The sequence below is a fragment of the Prosopis cineraria genome, unplaced genomic scaffold, assembly GCF_029017545.1.
Source record: "Prosopis cineraria cultivar Desert tree isolate PC_DT_omini unplaced genomic scaffold, ASM2901754v1 PC585, whole genome shotgun sequence".
In the NCBI taxonomy this organism is placed as follows: Eukaryota; Viridiplantae; Streptophyta; class Magnoliopsida; order Fabales; family Fabaceae; genus Prosopis; species Prosopis cineraria.
Genome location: NW_026555910.1, coordinates 26,547 through 46,382, shown reverse-complemented (window position 1 = coordinate 46,382; position 19,836 = coordinate 26,547). Strand labels below are relative to the sequence as shown.

At 29.6% G+C, this 19,836-nt stretch overlaps 1 long non-coding RNA gene and 1 pseudogene across 1 annotated transcript; one reads left to right on the top strand and one right to left on the bottom strand.

Annotated features, from left to right (window-relative positions):
• Window positions 1-485: 485 nt before the first annotated feature.
• On the top strand, window positions 486-11,499 carry LOC129297673 (potassium transporter 5-like; annotated as a pseudogene).
• Window positions 11,500-17,888: 6,389 nt separating this feature from the next.
• On the bottom strand, window positions 17,889-19,397 carry LOC129297671 (uncharacterized). The gene is made up of 2 exons (XR_008590230.1): window positions 19,196-19,397; window positions 17,889-18,110 (listed from the first exon to the last, which is right to left on the bottom strand). It is a non-coding gene; the product is annotated as an uncharacterized LOC129297671 (long non-coding RNA).
• Between the last annotated feature and the right edge of the window lie 439 nt (window positions 19,398-19,836).

Here is a 19,836-nt window from a genome sequence, read left to right as displayed (position 1 = left end):
AAGAAAATAAATAATTTAACATGAAAATGTTGACTAGCAGAAGCACAGACCACATGAAAATTAAAGAACAGATGAAGCCCATTTTGCATTGGCAAATCCTAATTACGGACTGATGTATGTGTGTGACGACCTTTCTCTTCTTCTTTCTTTTTCCTCTCATTATCATTGAATAAAATTTCAACGGTTCTAATTTTATAAAAAATTATATAAATAAATTTGAACAATTAAGTTTAATCTAAAAAATTAAAATTATAATATTTTATTTATATATTTTATGTAAAATAATAATAATAATTTTATTAAAAAAAAAACTTCAACCATTAAAAAAGCTATGATCTAACAATGATTAAAGGGGGAAAAAAAAAGTAGACACCACCTCCTGACGGAAGATCTTGGAATAATTTTAACTCAGTTATTTAATGATAATTTTAAAATTGAGAGTAAACAACCACTTTTGACTTTTTGCGGCTATAAAATCCGTACAGAGTGGAGACCTCGTACAATCAAAAACCTCTTCCAAACTATTTACGTTGTGGAACCATGGAAGGAGACTCAGAAACACAGAAAGATCCTCTGAAAGAGGGAAGGTGTCATGGGCCAAACTGAGACGAGTTGATTCACTCAATCTGGAAGCTGGAAGGCTTGCCTTCAACAAAAGCCATTCCTCTCAGGTCTTTAATTTCTTTTTCTTCCTCATCCTATTATTGCTACTCAATGTGTATATTTCATATATATGACCCACTAAAGCAGTATCTATTTTTACTTTTCCTGTTTTTCTCCCCTATAAATTCTGCTTAGATTTTGTCATCCATTACATTTCTTTCCTGATGCATCAATTTTCTTGTGATGTTTATTAGCAACTAGTTACATTTCCTAATATATTATACGAAATCTGAAGAATAGTCACACCATTAGAGCTTGGAAATAGTGCAACTTTTTAATGAGTTTTATATTTTGGTGTTTAATTATATGGATGTAGATTAGATGTGGTATGATTTCCTTCATATAATTTTATTGAGTATTGGGTATTTTATTTCAGCCTTGTTATTTAATGCTATGTTAATGAATCAGCTAGTGGTTCAGCTCAAATTTTATTATTAGCTTTTATATATCAAATCTCAAGTTTTATAATGAGTTAACTTTCATTAATTTTGAAAGATGTTCTCTATTGACTTTTTTTCTATTCTCCTTCATAATCAAGTACATCAACTTAACTATCTCTGAAAAAAAATTGGAAAAATATATTCTTGGTGCCTATATTTTTAATGTGTTTTGATATTAATCTCCTATATTGTTTTTGTTACTCTAAGTTTGAAAAATTTTATTTGTTTGCAACATTAATTCTTATATATTATCACTAACGGGAGTTAATCTATTAATGTATACATTATGACTCTGTTAATTGTATTGTTGAGTTGGTAAAATTATAATAAGCTGGACATTATATGAGCAAAATATAGCCACTAATTTTTCTTCCTATCTGTCATAGTTATCATATCATCCTTCTTTTGAAGCTTCTTTTATTTCACATTTAAGGGTCCTGATTTAATATATATTTTTGCCTTCTACTCATTCTTTGTGTAAATTGCATTCTAATTTTAACAAGTTATAATAAGAAGTAATACATTTTATGTACACATTAGCCACCGTTAAGTTATGTGGTAAATTTTTAAAATATGAGACTAATGTTGCATATAGGTAAACTTAAGGAATTTGAAGTAATAAAAAGAGTATAAAGACTAATCAAAACATGTTAAAAGTATAAAGACAAAGAGCTATATTTTTCCAAAAAATTTCGTGTCATCGATGGTTTATATAAGAATTTAGAAAGGGAAACAAGACAGCTTCCATTGACAAAGATATCTTCAATTAATTTTCTTTTAAGGATCGGAAGATCAATGACTAAATAGCTTGAAGAAAGTAAACAAGTGTCCCAACTAACAAATACTCCGTCCGATCCTATTATGTAAGGCTCATCTAAACTATCTAATTAGAACAAGAAGAAGTAGTAGTTTAAATTACTAAGTTTGTTTGAAAATAGAATAAATTCTATTATTTTTCCTATTTAAATAAAATATTTTTAAATTTGTATTACTTTCTCTCTCATGGTTAATAAATTTAAATAAAAGTAATATTTAAAAAATATAATTAATATCTCATAAAGTGTCTTATATTAAGAATAAAAGAATTCTTCTAGAATGCGTTTCATAATAAGGACGGGAGGGATTTTTGTTTCAAAGAATAACATTGGTTGATTGCTAAACATGAACAAAGTTATATACGAAGATAATTTCACTATTTCAATGTTATTAATTACATTTTTGGATTATAGATTTGTTTTACAACTCGGATTCAAGGAAATAAAACAAATCACCGTATTGTTGATCATGATTTATGAAATGCAAAATTTTATATACACTTCAGCATTTTATGTTATGTTGATTGATGTGATATGGATGTAATATTGAATATGGCTAAGAACAGACAAGCTGGAGGAGAACATTGAGCTTAGCATTTCAAAGCATAGGAATAATATATGGGGACATAGGGACGTCACCTTTATATGTGTATGCGAGCACTTTCACTGATGGTCAAATTCACAACACTGACGACATTATTGGATGTCTCTCTCTCATTATCTATACCATTTGGCCGTTCCCTTGATCAAGTACATCTTCATTGTGCTTTGGGCCAACGACAATGGGGAAGGTAAGTATAGAGTGTGTGTTGTTTAAATTTTCTACTACAGAGAAAGTTTTATTTTGTGTCATATTTATAAGGCTTGTCATTATTTTTAATCATAACTTTTTTTTACCCTCTATTAAATATTGGTGAGAGAAAAGATGTTATTGATTAATTATTATGTATATTAATAAAAGTAAAAAAAATTATTAAATTTTTAATTTTTAGAAGTTAATTGATAATTGAAATTTTAATGCATTATTATTTTAAAAAATATTAAATAAATGAGATAAGTATATAGTTAAAAAATAATTATAAAAACTATTTAATACTTTTAATACTTTTAAGAGGGGTTTGTCTTTGGTGGTCATTAGGGGATGAGCACCATGGTGCTAATTACTCTAATAAGTTTCATCCAGATTTTAATATGAATTTTAGATTTTAAGCTTTTCAATTTTATATATATTTTTATTGTATTTATTAAAATAAAATTTTTCAATTTTTTTAAATAAATATTTATCATCGATTGGAGCAGTACAAATTTAATCTGGACAGTCCAATTTAATATTAATATCCTTATATTTTTTGTAAATTAACCCATTCAAATGTACTATTAACCATTCAAATGTATCATGAAGATTCTAGATTTAATATTATTTTTTATTATTTTTTATTTTAATAAATAAATATTAAAAATAGAGATAATATCTTAACCAATACTTTTTAAAAAATATGTTTTTATAAAATTTTTTGTTAAGAATTTTAAATCTGGATTGTCTAAAGTAAATTTAGAAAATCAATTATAAAATTATAAAAAAATTTTAATATTAAATTTGGACATACCAAATTATATCTATACAATCCACAATAATAATTTATTAAAAATTTTTTATTTTAATTTTACTAAAAATAAAATATAATAATATAAATAAAAAATTTAAATTTAAATTATTCAAATTAAATTATCTACACAGTGCAGATTTTATCGGATCACCAGCCTGATGGGCAGTGAAGATGAATTCCTCAAAAGATTTCCTTTATATTTTTTTTACTTTTTGTCAAATAAAAATTATTAATGACAATGGCCTCGGTGCCATAAATAGTTGGCATACTGGTACCACGTGATGCACATCCTATGACTATGGGGCTGGTGGGGTCATTGGGCATAGGATGCTTGTGTTCAGACTATCCTTAGCCAAAAAAGAAACAAATGAAACAAAAATTATTTGTGAAAATAATAATAAAATTTTCCTAAAAATAAAATATGAATAATAAATAATCTTTTAAAATGTTATAATTTTTTTAAAATTTTTAAAAATTTTTATTATTAATAAATTTATATAAATATTAAATTATCTTTATTAAAAAAAATGATTAAACTTTCTTTCTTAAATTTTTATTTTCTGTTGTGAATAAAAAAAAAAGTTGTAAATTATTTATTTTTAATAAGGATAATTTAATAATTTATATAATTCATTAATGACCAAAAAGTTTCTAAAGACTTCAGGAAGAGTTATGATATTTCGAGGAATTCAAATTATCATTTATATATTTTAAAAATTTTATTATTTTTTTTCAATTTATTTTCTATTTTATTATAAATTTTCATTTAAATAATATTAGTTCAGACCCCTGCCATGAGACACGTGTTGAGGTGTTTGTAGTGAAAAATATAAGCGCTTTCTTTTTTATTAATTTTTTTCCTGAAATGCCTCTTGTTAAATAAAGCTTGAGAGAGAAATTTGGGATTTATAAGTAGAAATGACGACCTAATTGATGGAAAATTTTAAAAAGTATGTTTTTGCTACAAATTTAATTAGCTTGAATAACTTTTTTGTTTATTGTTTTTAATGAGGTAGGTAGTATTAGAATGTTAGGACTTGTTTGGTTTTTGTTCTCATTTTTATTTTTAAAACTATTTTGTAATATAGTTTTTAAAATAAAATAAAATAAAAATTCCTTGGTTTATTAATTTAAAAACAGTTTTAAAAATTAAAAAATGGACTGATAGTAATGATTATAAAGAGTTAATGATAGTAATTAATAATAAAATTAATTAAGTATCTATAATTTTCAATAATCAAACATAGTGTATTTTAAAAATAAAAAAATACAAAAAAACTTAAAATTATTCTATTTTTTAAAAAAAAATGAAAACATTTAAATGAAAAATACTTATCCAAATAATTTTAAATTTTTCTGTTTTCAAAAACAAAAAAAATAGTTTTAAAAAAAAACAGAAAACAAACAGGCCATTCGAACTCTCTTCATTCCAAATATAACGTTTTTTTTTTTCCAAAGCCATATGTTTAATATCTAAAGTTTTTTACGGAATTTCAAATGCAATTAAATATTTTTACCTTGGGAGTAGTATATATAAAAAAATACTTGTATTCCATTGAAAAAAAAAATTAATGATTTTTATTGAATAAGGACAAAGTCCAAAGAAGTTGAGATGGACTTGATGAAAATGCTTTATGTTTGATGACGAAGTAGTAGTATCCAAGACTGGAGATAGTAAGTGAAAGCATGGTTAAACACATCAAAAAAATAACATAATTTTAATTTGTGAAACAATGCGTTAGTAATTTTTTTAAATAATTAAAACCAATTTTTTATAATTAATGAACATATTTTATTACATTTCAAAGAATTTACCTCTATATAATTAATAGAAATTATACTTTGGGAAAATGACAGTACGTCTAAGGGGTTGAATTAATGACTATTAGGTTCCTAATAAAATTTTCTAAAAAATAAATTTTAAATATCAATTTAAATAGTTATAAAAAAATTCTTGTTACAATTTAATAATTACATTTAATATTTAAATATTCATTTACAAATGAAACTTCTAAATTGCAATTATTGTGATTGATATTTTTAACTTATTTTTTTCAAACAAAAAATTGTTGGGGACCCAACTATCATTCTCCTTTATCATGATGGGGCTAGAGACTTCTAATATACCCTTCTTTAATGCCTCATGTAATGTTCTGACTTTTTAATTTTGTTTTTTATTTTTCTTTAGATCATTAACTTCTACATAAAATAAAAAATATTTGAATATCTTAATGTCCCAAAATGGTAAAGATTTGTATTTGTTTATTATTTTTTACAGAAATATAAATCTTCACCATTTTATTTTTGAAAAATCATAAAAAATACAAATCTTCATCATTTTGGGATATCAAATATCTAAATATATTTTATTTTATATAGAAGCCAATGATTCAAAAAAAAATAAAAAAAATTTGAAAAGCTAAAACATTACAAGAAATATTAAAAAATGATATATTAGAGGCCCCTAACCCATCACGATGAGTCCCATATTAAAAAGTTTTATAAGTGAAGTTTATAAATATGATGATGAGAACTTTCATCTAACATGTTAGTCTTTTGAAATATGCTTGCCCTCTAAATTTGTGCTCATAACATATAGACTCTCTGCATGGTCGAATTGCAATTTTTAAGATGCCTAAATTCAATTTTTAGCAAGAAGGAGGGTTCTGTGTGACTTGTTTCTCATTAACAATATAATACAACTTTCCCCACGAGGCATTAATTGGTAATTTGTGTGTTAGGTGGTACATTTGCTTTGTATTCGTTGCTATGCCGATATGCGAAGCTGAGTCCACTCCCAAATAGGCAAGCAGAGGACACACAAGTCTCCAATTACAAACTAGAAACGCCTTCGAGCTCACTCAAAAGGGCTCAAAAGGTGAAGTCAACTCTCGAGAATAGCAAATGGGCCCCACTTGTAATATTCTTTGTTACTATCATGTCAACCTCCATGGTAATTGGAGATGGAATTCTTACACCTGCCATTTCAGGTCAAGTTCTCTTCTCTCTTAATTGCACATGCTTTCCTCTTTATTATATTAGTATATGCATGAAATTAACTTTAAGAATGCTTGTCCACGGAAAAATAGACTTTGTGAGACGGGGTCTCAAAAAAATTAATTAATTAAAATTAAATTTTAAGTATTAAATTTTAAAGTTTATAACTCAATCTTTTAATTTTATAACTTTGTTGTGATGAATTTACAATTTATATTTTAAATTTTAACAGTAAAATTTTTTTATTCTTCAATTCAACCATGTTAAAATTTAAAATATAATTATAAATTTATCACAATAGAATTGCAAAATTGAGAGATTGAGTTATAAATTTTTAAAATTTAATACTTAAAACTTAACTTAAATTAATTGATCTTTTGAGACCTCTTTATCATTCTTTCATAGATTTTATATACTCCCTCCTCCCGCCAATTTCATAAGATATACTACATGCATACATACATATATAAATTAGAGTGATTTGATATTGCATAATAAATAAAATATTTTCAGAAAAATAACTACTCATTAATAAAACTAATTTTAAAAATAATCCTCATTGTTTCATTTTTTAAATATCTTTTTGTCTCCCCTTATTAAATAATGGGTATTATGAAAATTTACATTAATCAATTAAGATTTTAAACTGTACTATTTAATTGATTTTATTGGTATTGTAATTTTGTAAAAAAAAAAGGTCATATAAGGTAGAGGGAGTACATGTTCACGTGACACATTATTTCAATATGCTACACCACGTGTGAAAAGAGCACAATGACCATAAACAAAAGTTGGTGGATAATTTATAATATTTTTAATTGCTCTTTAAATCTGAAGGAATATTTATAAATATTTTTAAGTGCTCTTTAAATCTGAAGGAATGCTCTACTCTTTAGGAGTTCATGAGACCCAAATCTCTTAGACTTTTGTGCATATAAAAAAAAGCACAGTAACCCATTACTGACACAAGAAATTAAAGGGTTATAGATTAATCAGATTGAAAGCTGTAATCATAGATAAAAAAACTAACTTTTTTTTAGAAATTAATTTGAATTCTGTAATTATTGACACTCTCTTTATGCCATGCATATGCAGTGCTTTCGGCAGTAAGCGGGATCAAGTCTCTTGGACAAGGTACAGTCCGAACTGTAATTTAAAAAATAGCCATACTAGTCATGTTTAATTTAAATACGGTGCATGTTAATATATTGATTGCTATTATATTTTTAAATTTCCTGGTGCATATTCATATATATATATATATATATATATATTATTGCAGATGCTGTAGTTGGGATCTCTGTAGCAATCTTAATAGGACTGTTCACAGTGCAACGTTTTGGGACAGACAAAGTGGGCTCCACTTTTGCCCCAATGGTGTTGGTGTGGTTCTCATTCATAGGGGGCATCGGTCTATACAACTTGTTCAAATATGATATTACTGTTTTGAGAGCTTTTAATCCTCTCTACATTGCGGATTACTTCAAAAGGAATGGCAAGAAAGGTTGGATTTCTCTTGGTGGAATCTTTTTGTGCATTACAGGTATATATAATATTTGCCTTCATCAATAATTTTGTGCATTGCATATGCATAGATTAAAATATAAAATGAACTGTATCGTTATTAATTTATAGTGCAAGCTATTGCAATTTTTTTATATTTTGTTATTAATTAAAAGGGATAGTGACAATTAGGTTCCAAAATAAAGTTTAATTTAATAACATTACTAGATCCTATAAAATTTAGGCTAAAACATTCTTTAAATTTTAAGGCAATTGCATAGAAAACCCTTGCCTTTTAACATTTAAAACTAACCTTTATAACCTTATATTTTTTAAAATATACTCCTGTACTATTATATTTTTTACTTATGTGGCATTCAATGTAAGTTAATAATAGCTTTATAAAAATTTTATCCATTTTTCTTTGTTATTATTAGCTTCCATTGGATGTCATATAAACTAGTATGTATATTTCCTTAATATGACATAGAAACTTCTATTAGTCAGATAATTAAGAAATAATAGTAGGGAAGTCTGTGGTAAAAATATCAAAAGGTTAAGGAGGTTAATTTTAAAAGGTAAGGGGGTTCTTTGCAACTATTTCAAAGTTCAAGAGATTTTTATATATTTTAGCCAAAATTTTATTAAACAGTGAGTTATAGATATCTCTATTCAAACAGTAACAAAAATGAGAGTCTCAATTAAAAATGATTGAAAGTAACAGAAGAGATTTAAATGTCTCAATTACAATTAAATCTCCAATATTTATAACTAATCGATATTTGCAACCTATCACTTAGAAAAAATTTTGGGACCTAACCTCTAATTAATATATACAACCTCCTAATATTTTGACAAACTGCTTTTTTAATCAAAAAACAAATATAAAAAATTCTCACACGTACACACACGAAATAGTATAACAACATTAAAATTTCTTAGCTTTTGACGGAGTTGTCTGTGTATCTTTCAATGAACTAGGAACTGAGGCTATGTTTGCAGATTTGGGCCACTTCAACGTAAGAGCAGTCCAGGTAAGTATATGTGAATACATTTTTAGAACTATACATTGTAATCTGTAAAATAACATTCTGTTCAAAACGTAGGCACTAAATAACATGTTTAAAATAGTTTTAAATACCTACAAAGCCATGCTTTATTTTATATCATTAAAGAATTTTTATTTAAAAAATAAAATATTACCAACTCTCTAGTTAATTATCTCTTGGGAATGAACCTGTATGGTCTAAATAATATTTCATCGTGTCAGTTATTAACGAAGTCTCGCTTCTGTTGTTGCAGATTAGCTTCTCTTGTGTGACAATGCCAACACTAGTTTGTGCATACAGTGGCCAAGGGGCATACCTCAGAAAATTCCCAGACGATGTATCAGATACCTTTTACAAGTCAATACCTGGTAAACTAATTAGCTTCTTTCTTGCTGATGATACTAACACTAGATCTTTATTATCAATTACACACACATTTCTCACTGCATTTGACAGAGTCTAAAACGAGTCAGACATTCCATGCATGGTTTATGAAGAGCGTAACTTGTTATCGATTTATAGTTTATATTGATATTGAGCCTCCATATATTCGCCACAACATTTTTTTGTTCCAACGACGACACTAGTTTGTAATAGGCAGAAAAATATTATTTAACATATGAATAAGTAACAGTTTTTCAAGTGTAACTTCTAACACAAAGTCCAGAAAACTGTTTCCTAAAACACTATGTTGTGCAGTGACAGACATTACAGTCAAAAACCATTGCCTATAAAGTTATAAGCAATGTCTCTTTACATAAAAAATTTTTGCCTATTGCTATTGGAAAAGAAAAATGTTTAGTACTTCAAGAGAAATGGCAAGATTAAGTAAAAAACCACCACATCTTGACTTAAAACCTTAAAGCTTAGGTTTATTGATCATTTCTTTTTATTATATATTAGTTATTACATTTAATTTTATTCAATGCGGAACTTCTCATATTGTCTCTAGTCCACTCACTTTTGAACGACCTAACACGCATGTGAATATCATAGTTTGTTATGACACTAATATTGGTCTTAATCACATGCAGATCCATTGTACTGGCCAACATTTGTGGCGGCCGTAGCTGCTGCTATTATTGCGAGCCAAGCTATGATTTCTGGGGCATTTTCTATAATACAACAGTCCGTAAGTTTGAGTTGTTTCCCAAGAGTGAAGGTTATGCATACATCTACCAAATATGAAGGTCAAGTCTACATACCCGAGATCAACTTCATTCTTATGATTGCTTGTGTCATTGTCGTTGCCTCTTTCAGAACCACAGAATGCTTATGGTAAGCTTCATCTCATACATATCATTTATGTGTATGAATATTTGCGTTCACACATTTTTCTATGCATGACCAAACGACCCTAAACTATGCACTTTTGGCAGGAATCGCTGTGTGCACTGTGATGGTGGTGACGACCTGCATGGTCACTCTCATTATGCTTGTTATATGGAAGACAAGCATATGGTTGATTGCTCTTTTCTTTGTGGTTTTCATTTCCATAGAGATAGTTTATTTATCATCTTTGCTAACTAAATTTACTCACGGAGGCTTTCTTCCACTACTACTTTCCTTGTTCTTGATGACCTTGATGGGCATATGGCACTACACTAAAACACAAGAGTACATGTTTGAGGAGAACAACAAGGTTTCAAGTGAACATCTGAGACAACTAGTTAACAACCCAGCGACACAGCGAATTCCCGGCATAACACTTCTATACTCAGAGCTTGTTGAAGGTGTTCCTCCGATCTTTTCCCACTTCCTTGCCAACATACAGTCCATTCATTCCGTTGTGGTCTTTGTGACCATAAAGTCCATCCCCGTTAGTAGGGTTGCGTTGGAAGAGAGGTTTCTGTTTAGACAGGTTCAGCCAAAAGAGTTCAGACTTTTCCGCTGTGTTGCCAGGTTTGGTTACAATGATCTAATTAATGAACACTCAGAGTTTGAGCAACAATTAGTTGAGCAGCTAAAGGAGTTCATTCGTCATCAAAGTCTTGCTACAGATCTTGTCGGAGCAGAACTAAGCAATGTTACTGATCCTCATAGTCGTGATGGAAAATCTTATTCCAATCGAATAGTCCCATCAATACCAACACCGGAAGATGACTCTATTCTTGCTGAAGATGATTCTATTCACTCAAGTAGAACGGTGAAGTCAGCAACATCAATAATCTCTACTGCTAACAAAGTACCTGTAGAGAATAATGCAGAAGAGGAGATAGGGTTCGTGGAGAGAGCCAAGGATAAAGGTGTAGTTTATTTGCTGGGAGAAACTCAAGTAGTGGCACAGCCTCAGTCATCGTTACTCAAGATGATAGTTGTCAATTATGTCTACAGTTTCTTGAGGAAAAACTTTAGACAAGGACAAGATTTAATAGGCATCCCACATTCTAAGCTTCTCAAGGTTGGAATGACATATGAGATATGAAGTACATGGTCAATTAAACACACTCATCTAGTCATGTTTTTCTGTGTATTGCACAGAATCTGAGATGGCTTACTGAAGATTTTGATTATCTCGTAGTGTGTGTCGTGTCTGTGTCCACATGTATGTGTATGTATGGAGTCTGTACTTTTAATGGTTTAAATGGAAGTTGCTTTAATTCCCTAAAATTTACATTGTATTTTCAGTTGATATATATATGGTGAAGTTAATTTTTCAAAATAAAATATTGATGGATTATGCACCAGTTAATTTTTTTTATAATAAAAATTGTTCTATTTGTAATGCGTTATGTGACACCTTCCAAATTCTACTATATCCATCAGTTATATCATATTTGTGGGTATTCTTAATTTTTTAAAAATATAATTACCTTTTTCATTTTTTTTTCGTTTTCGTTTTGCCTAAAATACCTTGTGGCATTTCTTGGATTGATAAAGAACTAAACTAAGAACGCGATCAAAACTTGAAATTAAGGGTGCTGCTGCTCAGCGTTCCTTTTGATTGTTCATGATTTTATCGACCTTTGTGTGTGTGTAGCAGTAGCACTTTGCACTTTGTTAATAGAATGGTTTATATGTATCATTGCGAATTGTTAATAAAGGATGAGGAAAGAAAAACACGAATTAAGAAAACACGAATTTTTTTAATTAAAGTATGACTATATATGTGGCTACTCTCACATTGGTTCAGGTTCAGGGACAAGGTCATAGAAGAGGGGGTTGGCATTTTCAACTGAAATTACAAATATTATTCCTAGCCCATGAAAACCACACTCGTAGATGGATACATGAAGGTAAATGTAGTCTGTGAGAGAAATTGGGATGTGCCTTTGTGTGATGAGTACAAGCCTAAAGGAAGAACCTATCCTAAAAGACTAGTCTGTTGGATAGAAGAGCCTTTAAATTTATAAATTCTATACTACTTGTGAGGTTCCTCGATGTGAGACTCATAACAATGCCACTCCGTCAAAAGCCAACATCCCCGGCGGCTCTACTTTACGGCACTTCATTCGGCCTTCTATCAGTTAGAACTCTCTATGGATAACCCTTTCTGTGATATTAGCCTCTCAATGAAAGCACCAATGTGACAAATACAAGCCTAAAAGAAGAGCCTATCCCAAAAGACTAGTCTATTGGGTAAAAGAGCCCCTTAAACTTATAAATCTCACACCACTTGTGAGGCTTCCCGATATAGGACTCATGACACTTTAAATTTTGTTTATAGCATGGTTTTAAAAATGCAACTAACTAGTTCAAACAGTTGAACTGGAAAATGGTTCTTAATCAAATATGGTAGAACCTCTAAATCAACCATTGAGGGAATCAGTCAAGACTAGTAAACTTGGTCAACAACAAGTGAAATCAATCAAAACCAGATTGGTTCCATTCAGAAATGGGGTTAATATAAAAAAAGGACCCAGATTTCTTTTAAAAAAAAAGCACAAACTAAAATTTTTAGAACTTGGGGGCCAAGAGTTGTAATTTTCACATGCCATAGCTCAACGCGGATTTGGTTTGTCTCCTGGTGCCTCCTTCCTGCACTTACATGAGCAGGTCTCTGTCCACGAATATGGACAAATAACAAGGGCACATTTGGAGCCAAACATGCATGATATATCTATTTTAAGTACACGAGTTGGACAGAAAATCAAAAATAGAGAAGGAGAGGAAGAAGAGAAACGAGTAGGCCATGCTAGGGCAATGATTTTCGACTAGCTGGGGGGTGTTTTGAGGCTGCAAAACATTCAAGTAAGTGTTCTAGCTTGATTTCCTCTCTCCTCCTACATTTTTTTTTTCAGATTTTGATTGGGTGAAGGATTGGGATTTTGGAGATTTTGGTTTGGGGACGTTTCCATCTAACAAAATGGGTTTAAATGTGTTTATAAACTTAGGTGAAGTGTTTTATAGGTTTAGATTCATCGAAAAAAATGTTCTAGTGGGAAGAACATAACCCTAAATCTAAACGTGCTTGGGTTTAATGGTTTTGGGCTTGGTCCTTTGGACATTATCACTAACATAGATGACATGTGTGTTTACAGGGAGGAGTGATGATCATATGAATTAAGTAAAGAGATTTTTACACAATCCATGTTTGGTATCTACGAATCTTGATGTTGGAAACGGAGTTGGAAAAGAATTCCTTTTAGAGACAAGTTTGGTACACTCGATCATGCATTCCCAAGAATCCCAATTCTGACAAACTAGGCCGAATTTGATTCCAAGGCTATACCCAAAGAATCCAATTCTTTCTGCCTCATTATCACTTTATCCTCAACTTGCATATCACTTCTATCTTGTTGATGGAGAAATCAGACAATGTACGCTGGAGAGTTTGCAACGTTCAGGTTTAGCTGTAAATGCTATCAGATAGCGTTATGGTATCGGCTTCGATGGTGGGTGAGAAAGTGCAGATTTTGTTAACGAACAAGTCATTGAAACCTGAATCAAAGGTCCAAATGCATGATGCATCTAATATATATATATATATATATATATGTTGCCCTGAAACTTGAATCAATTGGCTTATGCAATTGCTTTCCCCTCCCTTCCTTCTTCATCCTCTCCATTTGCACTTTGAAAATTCATTTGGTTGTGACTGTACGATTGAGATTTCTGAAACTATTGGCCTTAAGAAGGCCATTCCTTCATTGAGTCTTGGACTATGAAGATGTTTTACCTTGCTCATGCTTGTTCTCGAAACCCATAACTTATGAACAGGTTCCTCATGCTCATTCTTATTCTCATGTCGGCATTTTGGTCTATTGCCGAGAAGGAAAGGGATAGACTAGAGCCTCCCTATTTTTTGAAAAGGGCATTTTTGTCTTTTCTCTATTTTAAATACATATATTTATTAAAATTATATCATTATAAGGATTCCATCCCTATACGAAATATATTTTTATAACTAAATTCTATTTCAATTTCAATTTCAATTCCATCAAAACTCTTCTATTATACTAAATGAGGCCTAAGTTCAATATCAAGGAACTTGGCACATTGAAATATTTCATGGGGATAGAGGTAGCACATTATCCAAAGGACTGGTCTTAAATCAACGCATGTATCCACTTGATATCCTTAGAAACAACATGTTGGCATGCAAACTAAGTAGTTTTCCTATTTGTTGACTTAGCAAAGATGAAGAAAAACCATGTGTAGAACAAGGATAATATAGAAGGTTGTGCCATGGTCTAAATTGAACCTGAAAACCCACACACACACACACAAATAGATAAAGCAAGGGAAAAAGAGAACATACAGCAGAGAAAGAGAATTACAAAATCAGAAAGAAGGGGAAGGGAAGAAATACAGAGGGATTAGAAGGAAAGAATACATCAGAAAGAAAAGATTACTCAAATCATCCACACCCTGCTCATTCATCGTCCCCTCATATATAGCCATGGGTTCAAGTTTATAATTCTCTCTCATTTCAGTTATTTGTAACAGCATTATGCAAAGCAGCATAGACACTACCGGCACTACTACTCTTCTTGAATATCCCAAGCCACGTGTCCTTCTTGGGTCCCGCCAATATTTGGAAGATTCATGACAGGTTGCTTGGCTAACTACAATATAATTTAGAGCTGAAAAATTTGAACGGATAGGGCCTATTTGGGCTTCGCCCGAATAAGCTTGACTCTATGAAAAATCTAAATAATCAAGCTTGGCTTGAAAACTTAAATTTTATTTTTAAAATTATTTTTAATTCAATTTTATACTTTAAAATTAAATTTTATATTATAAAAAATATAAAAATACTCAAATATATGGTATTTTAGTATAAAATGACTAAAACTTAAAGAATTAATTAATATTTATTATATATATATATATATATATATTATTTGGGTATTTAGGCCAAACCTGAACCCCAATTGAGCTTAGTCCAAACATAAAAAATATCTTTTTTTTTTATGTCCGGCCCTAAAAGTTTTTGGGCGGGTTCAGGCTTAGCCTGAATTACCGGCTCTAACATATATGTCAACTACTTGAGAAGGATGACTTTAGCTGGGTCCAATTACAATTTATAGGAAGCATTACTCACATAAACTTCGGGCAGCACAACGAAATGCTGCATCTGTATTTTGTAGTAATCAAGTGTCTGTACCCATTGCCAATAATCTGGCATTCCGCAAGAGAATCAAGCACGTAGAAACGTTGTTTGGGAATAGAGTTCAATCAAAGGAAATCACACCAACGAAATTATATTGTGGACAAGAAATTAGATATTTGACATGCTCAAGCAAGTTGGGTATTATCAATCCCCATGTACCAACTTGAGAGAGTGAAGACAATATTTAATTTGTTTTCATTTTCAATCATTTTTTATTTTCATTTGTAAATAATATATGTATGTATCTGTAAATATAATAGATATTAGGATATCGAGGGTTACACAGACAGAGAAATCACGCGAATATATATGCTTAAAACCCCATTGTATATATACATGTACATATTATATGAATAAGATTGAGACAATTTTTCCTCCCTTCTTTGTACACAGCACATAATTTGTAGGGAGAATCAGAGAAATTAGCACCTAAGGCTCAAGACATTTTGAATTTATTCTATAGGCCCAAATGCCTTACATGCAAATATGTTTTTTTAGTGAAAAGATACATTTGCCCCTCATTTGAAAAAATAACATGGTGCGCAATACATTGTATTGTTAATGTATGGAGTTTGTCATGTTATATATAGATATTTTGTTATTCATACACAAATAAACTTATATATTATTGTTCAACTACACTACACAGACTATGTATAATAAACAGACATTGAGTTGTTAATGTATAGACTTTATCATATCATATACGGACATTTTCTTCTGCATGCACATAGAAAACTTGTACATTTCAAATGAAGAGTAAATGAGTCTTCTTATTAGAAAATATAATTGCATATAAGGCATTTGAGCTCATAAAATTATTGAGCCTCAAGTGCAAGTTTCTTTTATTTGGGAGCCTTAGGTTCTATTCTTCATAACTTATATATGTCCACCTCAAGTGAATCCATCCATCTCTCATCTCAAAACCAGCTATGTTTAGTTGGATGGCCTCTTTTAATTGCTTCAACCCTCATCATTCCTAATGTTTTTTGTCAGTCAACAACAATTCAATAGTCCCCAATTTAGCAAACATGCATAATTTTACACACAGACGCACGCACAGAGTAACCATCATTTCATCTTTCATGATTATGGTCCAAAATGATATTTTAAATTAATTAAAAGTAATCTAATCGTAGAAAAATAAAAAATTGTAAACTGTACTCAAATATTTACTTCAATATATATACAATGTAAAATTAAAATCATATGCAAATATTTATTTACTTTTTATTGATATGACATCGATTTAAAAATAAATACCCTATCATCTATCATTGATTAATATATGGTTAATTGAGAATTTAAAATTAGCAACTTGACCTTTCATAGAATAACTGTATAAATCAACCAAATCTTGGTGATTGGCTGAGTCGAGGTATTATTTAGGATATTCTTGCTCTCATGACAAACAATGCTGGGTTTTCTGTAGCCTTCACGCCACGTGAAGGAAACTGTGTAGCTGACTTTGTGGCAGCGTTAGTTTCCAAGGAGGTGAGTCCGATAGGATGAGTGTCTTCACCATCACTTCCTTTTGTAATCTTCCAGCAAAGGATGTCATTAGAAGTTTGCACTATTCGATTGTGGCCTCTGCTTCAAATGTCTCGGAGGACGGTGTCTGATTTTTTTTTTTTTTCCTTTGTAGCTGTTATTTTTGGCTTTGCTGTTTCTGTTTTTCGGATTATTGCTTCTTGTTGCTGTCTTGTTGCTTTCTTCCGTTTCTGTTTTCTCGTTTTGTACTTCTGGTTTTATCCCTTTGGAATGAATTTCTTACAGTTGGCCAAAAAAAGAATAAATGTATAAAGAACAAACTTTTTGCGTGGATGACTTGTTCTTCATATCAGCTTGAGGTTAAGAATTCACAAAAGTTTGAAGATATATTTATTTTATATCAGGCTCCCATATGATTTTTTTATTGAAAAATAAATCTAAGGGAGCAGAGAGATTTCACTTAGTTTTGGTTGTCAACAATTATTTGGGCGTTCACATAGTTTTGTTAAAATTATTTAAAATTTGCATTTTCAAAACCTAATTTTAATTTATGTCATTCAGTCAATACTTTAGTTAGAGGTACCCTTCTATAAGAGATAATCATGTTCGAGATATGATCAGGTACTAAATGTAAGTATATCTTCCAATGAGGATGTTGTGACTGAATCATATATAATTAAATTATTTTTATTCCAATAACTTATAAATAACAGTTTGTATATTAAAAAAAATTAACAATAGAGTTTTTAATTTTGTTAAACTTGTGTAATAATTTTATTATACATAATAATTTTTTATTTGGTATTTAAAAATGACATGAAAAAAGTTACTTATAGATAATATAGATTTATTTCATCATAAAACACACAAAGCATTTTGCACACATCTCGGCCATAAGCTTCTTCATCACAACACACGGAGTTTTCTTTGTGCCTAACGTCGAAGATAGTGGTGATCCCTAGGTACATCAGAGCGGGGAAATAATTTGCCTGCATTTTTTTTTTATTCCATTCAAGCTAAGGGTCAGCTTCAATATAATCAAAATAAAAAAATTAAATATGTAAACACACCTTTACGAATGAATGTTTGTATGTAGCTGAAAAATGAGCAAAATCATTAGGGAAATTAAAAAAATAATACTACCTCTGTTCTAAGTTAAAAGACACTTTTCAAGAAGATTTAGTACCCTAAAATATAAGACACTTTGATAAAAATAAAATTTTATTAACAAAATTTTTACAATATTACTCTTCTCATATATTTTCTCTTCTTAATATTTTTTTAACAAATAGAGTATTAAATAAAAGGTATTTTGAAAGTTTGTATTTTTATTTTTAAAAAGTAAGGTCATAAAGTATATTTAATAAACTTTATTAGTATGTGTGATTTTATTTAAAAATGAGTTATAATTTGGGACAGAGAGAGTACAATATTTAAATTTGCGGATGTGTATGACATTTGTCCAATCAATGATTTCCAAATTTGTAACCAAAAACATGAAATACAAATATATCAAAAAAGAAGAAAGAAAAATGAAAATTAGTAAGTAGAGTATATCTAGCATTTTTATATTTCCAATTTTGAAATCGTTTCAATGGGTTTGAATTAGTTTTTAAATTCAATAGAAGCATCTAAAACCTGAACCCATATTGAAGAAAACTAAAGGGGGCCAGGCATTTTGCTGGAAATATTGTGGTTTTTTATATTTTAAATTAATGTTGATGATCATACTCACTTCTCTTTATTATTGCCCCTTGTGTTGCAAATAAGAACCCTTATATTGAATTTAATATGTTAATTTTGATAATTTTTTAAAAGTAAATTAAATTTAAAACATGGTTTCGAAATTGTGCTTCCTATAATATGCATCGATGGAGTAACATGAATTAGATTTAAGTACTAGATATCAAATAATCGTAAAGAAAAAATCCATAATAATTGAGATGTCAATTAATGTTTATAAAAACCTAATAATTGAAGAGATTGGTGAACATATACAAGCCTGAAAAATGATTTTAATTAAGAACTGAAATTTAAATTAATTTGAAAAAAATGTAGTTTCCCAATCACTTACGGGCGATGTAATGATCCGATCTCCAGATCACTGCAGGTTCCCGAGGTGCAACATTCCCAGAGAAGAGAAGAACAAACAGCAAAGCAATATTCAATATCAGTTTCTTCATATCGACGATCTTCTTCAATTGAAAAATCTCTATTAATAATGAATATTAAAAAAAAACTTTATTATGTGCTTCAATTCAACTGATATATGAGAACTAAGCACACTTCTGGTGATTGCTGGGTTATATACATACATATATATACATATTGTGATCAGGCAAAATAATATATGATGATGATGATGATGATGATGATGAATAAGAAGGTTTTAAAACAGTTTTACTGGACTGGCATCTTTGAATATAATCTTTAGTCAAACATGCGTATTGTCAGAACAAAACTAAGGAAACTAAAAAATTTGACTGTGACCTTTTCTTTTTAATTTAATTTCTTTCAAATCAACTATATGAAACTTTCAATTTGACATCAGCCAAATTAGTTCGACTTTTATTTGGCTAGGTTTATGTATTTCATGCTTGAGAGCGATTTTTAAGGGAAATTAAAATATTTATGGGTAACTATTTTCAAGTTATTCAACTATTATCTAGCATAGATTTTTAATACTATCCATGTATATATGTATAGGGAATGTAT